Below are 6,503 nucleotides of genomic sequence, written 5' to 3'. Positions count from 1 at the left end.
TGTAGAAGACTCTAGGTGTAGTCTATATGGGCTGGAAGGTCAGTCTAGAGTGTAGAAGACTCTAGGTGTAGTCTACATGGTCTGGAAGGTCAGTCTAGAGTGTAGAAGACTCTAGGTGTAGTCTACATGGTCTGGAAGGTCAGTCTAGAGTGTAGAAGACTCTAGGTGTAGTCTATATGGGCTGGAAGGTCAGTCTAGAGTGTAGAAGACTCTAGGTGTAGTCTACATGGTCTGGAAGGTCAGTCCAGAGTGTAGAAGACTCTAGGTGTAGTCTATATGGGCTGGAAGGTCAGTCTAGAGTGTAGAAGACTCTAGGTGTAGTCTACATGGTCTGGAAGGTCAGTCCAGAGTGTAGAAGACTCTAGGTGTAGTCTATATGGGCTGGAAGGTCAGTCTAGAGTGTAGAAGACTCTAGGTGTAGTCTATATGGGCTGGAAGGTCAGTCTAGAGTGTAGAAGACTCTAGGTGTAGTCTATATGGGCTGGAGTGTAAAACTGTAAAAATAGGAAAGAGAGAACAAGGAGAACAAGAAAAGGAACAACGTGAGACAAAGGCAGACAATTAGGACAGAAAGGGGTCATGGAGAGATGAGGACAGAGAGGGTTCATGGAGAGAGATGAGGACAGAGAGGGGTCATGTAGAGATATGAGGACAGAGAGGGGTCATGGAGAGAGATGAGGACAGAGAGGGGTCATGGAGAGAGATGAGGACAGAGAGGGGTCATGGAGAGATGAGGACAGAGAGGGGTCATGGAGAGATGAGGACAGAGAGGGGTCATGGAGAGAGATGAGGACAGAGAGGGGTCATGGAGAGAGATGAGGACAGAGAGGGGTCATGGAGAGAGATGAGGACAGAGAGGGGTCATGTAGAGAGATGAGGACAGAGAGGGGTCATGGAGAGAGATGAGGACAGAGAGGGGTCATGGAGAGATGAGGACAGAGAGGGGTCATGGAGAGATGAGGACAGAGAGGGGTCATGGAGAGAGATGAGGACAGAGAGGGGTCATGGAGAGAGATGAGGACAGAGAGGGGTCATGGAGAGAGATGAGGACAGAGAGGGGTCATGGAGAGAGATGAGGACAGAGAGGGGTCATGGAGAGAGATGAGGACAGAGAGGGGTCATGGAGAGAGATGAGGACAGAGAGGGGTCATGGAGAGAGATGAGGACAGAGAGGGGTCAGGTAGAGATATGAGGACAGAGAGGGGTCATGGAGAGATGAGGACAGAGAGGGGTCATGTAGAGAGATGAGGACAGAGAGGGGTCATGGAGAGAGATGAGGACAGAGAGGGGTCATGGGGAGAGATGAGGACAGAGAGGGGTCATGGAGAGAGATGAGGACAGAGAGGGGTCATGGAGAGAGATGAGGACAGAGGGGGTCATGTAGAGAGATGAGGACAGAGAGGGGTCATGGGGAGAGATGAGAACAGAGAGGGGTCATTGAGAGAGATGAGGACAGAGAGGGGTCATTGAGAGAGATGAGAACAGAGAGGGGTCATGGGGAGAGATGAGGACAGAGAGGTGTCATTGAGAGAGATGAGGACAGAGAGGGGTCATGGAGAGATGAGGACAGAGAGGGGTCATGGAGAGAGATGAGGACAGAGAGGGGTCATGGAGAGAGATGAGGACAGAGAGGGGTCATGGAGAGAGATGAGGACAGAGAGGGGTCATGGAAAGAGATGAGGACAGAGAGGGGTCATGGAGAGATATGAGGACAGAGAGGGGTCATGGGGAGAGATGAGGACAGAGAGGGGTCATGGAGAGAGATGAGGACAGAGAGGGGTCATGTAGAGAGATGAGGACAGAGAGGGGTCAGGTAGAGAGATGAGGACAGAGAGGGGTCATGGAGAGAGATGAGGACAGAGAGGGGTCATGGAAAGAGATGAGGACAGAGAGGGGTCATGGAGAGAGATGAGGACAGAGAGGGGTCATGGGGAGAGATGAGGACAGAGAGGGGTCATGGAGAGATGAGGACAGAGAGGGGTCATGGAGAGAGATGAGGACAGAGAGGGGTCATGGAGAGAGATGAGGACAGAGAGGGGTCATGGAGAGAGATGAGGACAGAGAGGGGTCATGGAAAGAGATGAGGACAGAGAGGGGTCATGGAGAGATATGAGGACAGAGAGGGGTCATGGGGAGAGATGAGGACAGAGAGGGGTCATGGAGAGAGATGAGGACAGAGAGGGGTCATGTAGAGAGATGAGGACAGAGAGGGGTCAGGTAGAGAGATGAGGACAGAGAGGGGTCATGGAGAGAGATGAGGACAAAGAGGGGTCATGGAAAGAGATGAGGACAGAGAGGGGTCATGGAGAGAGATGAGGACAGAGAGGGGTCATGGGGAGAGATGAGGACAGAGAGGGGTCATGGAGAGAGATGAGGACAGAGAGGGGTCATGGAGAGAGATGAGGACAGAGAGGGGTCATGGAGAGAGATGAGGACAGAGAGGGGTCATGGAGAGAGATGAGGACAGAGAGGGGTCATGGAGAGATGAGGACAGAGAGGGGTCATGGAGAGATGAGGACAGAGAGGGGTCATGTAGAGAGATGAGGACAGAGAGGGGTCATGGAGAGAGATGAGGACAGAGAGGGGTCATGGAGAGAGATGAGGACAGAGAGGGGTCATGGAGAGAGATGAGGACAGAGAGGGGTCATGTAGAGAGATGAGGACAGAGAGGGGTCATGGAGAGAGATGAGGACAGAGAGGGGTCATGGAGAGAGATGAGGACAGAGAGGGGTCATGGAGAGAGATGAGGACAGAGAGGGGTCATGGAGAGAGATGAGGACAGAGAGGGGTCATGGAGAGAGATGAGGACAGAGAGGGGTCATGGAGAGAGATGAGGACAGAGAGGGGTCATGGAGAGATGAGGACAGAGAGGGGTCATGTAGAGATGAGGACAGAGAGGGGTCATGGGGAGAGATGAGGACAGAGAGGGGTCATGGAGAGAGATGAGGACAGAGAGGGGTCATGGAGAGAGATGAGGACAGAGAGGGGTCATGGAGAGAGATGAGGACAGAGAGGGGTCATGGAGAGAGATGAGGACAGAGAGGGGTCATGGAGAGAGATGAGGACAGAGAGGGGTCATGGGGAGAGATGAGGACAGAGAGGGGTCATGGAGAGAGATGAGGACAGAGAGGGGTCATTGAGAGAGATGAGGACAGAGAGGGGTCATGGAGAGAACTGAGGACAGAGAGGGGTCATGGAGAGAGATGAGAACAGAGAGGGGTCATGTAGAGATATGAGGACAGATAGGGGTCATGGAGAGAGATGAGGACAGAGAGGGGTCATGGAGAGAGATGAGGACAGAGAGGGGTCATGGGGAGAGATGAGGACAGAGAGGGGTCATGGAGAGAGATGAGGACAGAGAGGTCATGGAGAGAGATGAGGACAGAGAGGGGTCATGGAGAGATGAGGACAGAGAGGGGTCATGGAGAGAGATGAGGACAGAGAGGGGTCATGGGGAGAGATGAGGACAGAGAGGGGTCATGGAGAGAGATGAGGACAGAGAGGGGTCATGGAGAGAGATGAGGACAGAGAGGGGTCATGTAGAGAGATGAGGACAGAGAGGGGTCATGGAGAGAGATGAGGACAGAGAGGGGTCATGGAAAGAGATCAGGACAGAGAGGGGTCATGGAGAGAGATGAGGACAGAGAGGGGTCATGGGGAGAGATGAGGACAGAGAGGGGTCATGGAGAGAGATGAGGACAGAGAGGGGTCATGGAGAGAGATGAGGACAGAGAGAGGTCATGGAGAGAGATGAGGACAGAGAGGGGTCATGGAGAGAGATGAGGACAGAGAGGGGTCATGGAGAGAGATGAGGACAGAGAGGGGTCATGGAGAGATGAGGACAGAGAGGGGTCATGGAGAGATGAGGACAGAGAGGGGTCATGTAGAGATGAGGACAGAGAGGGGTCATGGAGAGAGATGAGGACAGAGAGGGGTCATGGAGAGAGATGAGGACAGAGAGGGGTCATGGAGAGAGATGAGGACAGAGAGGGGTCATGGAGAGAGATGAGGACAGAGAGGGGTCATGGAGAGAGATGAGGACAGAGAGGGGTCATGGAGAGAGATGAGGACAGAGAGGGGTCATGGAGAGAGATGAGGACAGAGAGGGGTCATGGAGAGAGATGAGGACAGAGAGGGGTCATGGAGAGAGATGAGGACAGAGAGGGGTCATGTAGAGATATGAGGACAGAGAGGGGTCATGGAGAGAGATGAGGACAGAGAGGGGTCATGTAGAGAGATGAGGACAGAGAGGGGTCATGGAGAGAGATGAGGACAGAGAGGGGTCATTGAGAGAGATGAGGACAGAGAGGGGTCATGGAGAGAACTGAGGACAGAGAGGGGTCATGGAGAGAGATGAGAACAGAGAGGGGTCATGTAGAGATATGAGGACAGAGAGGGGTCATGGAGAGAGATGAGGACAGAGAGGGGTCATGGAGAGAGATGAGGACAGAGAGAGGTCATGGAGAGAGATGAGGACAGAGAGGGGTCATGGAGAGAGATGAGGACAGAGAGGGGTCATGGAGAGAGATGAGGACAGAGCGGGGTCATGGAGAGAGATGAGGACAGAGAGGGGTCATGGAGAGATGAGGACAGAGAGGGGTCATGTAGAGAGATGAGGACAGAGCGGGGTCATGTAGAGAGATGAGGACAGAGAGGGGTCATGGAGAGAGATGAGGACAGAGAGGGGTCATGGAGAGAGATGAGGACAGAGAGGGGTCATGGAGAGATGAGGACAGAGAGGGGGCATGGAGAGAGATGAGGACAGAGAGGGGTCATGGAGAGAGATGAGGACAGAGAGGGGTCATGGAGAGAGATGAGGACAGAGAGGGGTCATGGAGAGAGATGAGGACAGAGAGGGGTCATGGAGAGAGATGAGGACAGAGAGGGGTCATGGAGAGATGAGGACAGAGAGGGGTCATGGAGAGATGAGGACAGAGAGGGGTCATGTAGAGAGATGAGGACAGAGAGGGGTCATGGAGAGAGATGAGGACAGAGAGGGGTCATGGAGAGAGATGAGGACAGAGAGGGGTCATGGAGAGAGATGAGGACAGAGAGGGGTCATGGAGAGAGATGAGGACAGAGAGGGGTCATGGAGAGAGATGAGGACAGAGAGGGGTCATGGAGAGAGATGAGGACAGAGAGGGGTCATGGAGAGAGATGAGGACAGAGAGGGGGCATGGAGAGATGAGGACAGAGAGGGGGCATGGAGAGAGATGAGGACAGAGAGGGGTCATGGAGAGAGATGAGGACAGAGAGGGGTCATGGAGAGAGATGAGGACAGAGAGGGGTCATGGAGAGAGATGAGGACAGAGAGGGGTCATGGAGAGAGATGAGGACAGAGAGGGGTCATGGAGAGAGATGAGGACAGAGAGGGGTCATGGAGAGAGATGAGGATAGAGAGGGGTCATGGGGAGAGATGAGGACAGAGAGGGGTCATGGGGAGAGATGAGGACAGAGAGGGGTCATGGAGAGAGATGAGGACAGAGAGGGGTCATGGAGAGAGATGAGGACAGAGAGGGGTCATGGAGAGATGAGGACAGAGAGGGGTCATGGAGAGATGAGGACAGAGAGGGGTCATGTAGAGAGATGAGGACAGAGAGGGGTCATGGAGAGAGATGAGGACAGAGAGGGGTCATGGAGAGAGATGAGGACAGAGAGGGGTCATGTAGAGAGATGAGGACAGAGAGGGGTCATGGAGAGAGATGAGGACAGAGAGGGGTCATGGAGAGAGATGAGGACAGAGAGGGGTCATGGAGAGAGATGAGGACAGAGAGGGGTCATGGAGAGAGATGAGGACAGAGAGGGGTCATGGAGAGAGATGAGGACAGAGAGGGGTCATGTAGAGAGATGAGGACAGAGAGGGGTCATGGAGAGAGATGAGGACAGAGAGGGGTCATGGAGAGAGATGAGGACAGAGAGGGGTCATGGAGAGAGATGAGGACAGAGAGGGGTCATGGAGAGAGATGAGGACAGAGAGGGGTCATGTAGAGAGATGAGGACAGAGAGGGGTCATGGAGAGATGAGGACAGAGAGGGGTCATGTAGAGAGATGAGGACAGAGAGGGGTCATGTAGAGATATGAGGACAGAGAGGGGTCATGGAGAGATGAGGACAGAGAGGGGTCATGGAGAGATGAGGACAGAGAGGGGTCATGGACAGAGAGGGGTCATGTATAGAGATGAGGACAGAGAGGGGTCATGGAGAGATGAGGACAGAGAGGGGTCATGTAGAGAGATGAGGACAGAGAGGGGTCATGGAGAGAGATGAGGACAGAGAGGGGTCATGTAGAGATGAGGACAGAGAGGGGTCATGTAGAGAGCTGAGGACAGAGAGGGGTCATGGAGAGAGATGAGGACAGAGAGGGGTCATGGAGAGAGATGAGGACAGAGAGGGGTCATGTAGAGATATGAGGACAGAGAGGGGTCATGGAGAGAGATGAGGACAGAGAGGGCATGAGAGAATAAGAATCAAATAGCGGGAAGGAAGGAAGGAAGGAAGGAAGGA

This window comes from Salvelinus fontinalis, chromosome 19, assembly GCF_029448725.1.
Source record: "Salvelinus fontinalis isolate EN_2023a chromosome 19, ASM2944872v1, whole genome shotgun sequence".
Taxonomy (NCBI): domain Eukaryota; kingdom Metazoa; phylum Chordata; class Actinopteri; order Salmoniformes; family Salmonidae; genus Salvelinus; species Salvelinus fontinalis.
This window is presented reverse-complemented; position numbering follows the sequence as displayed.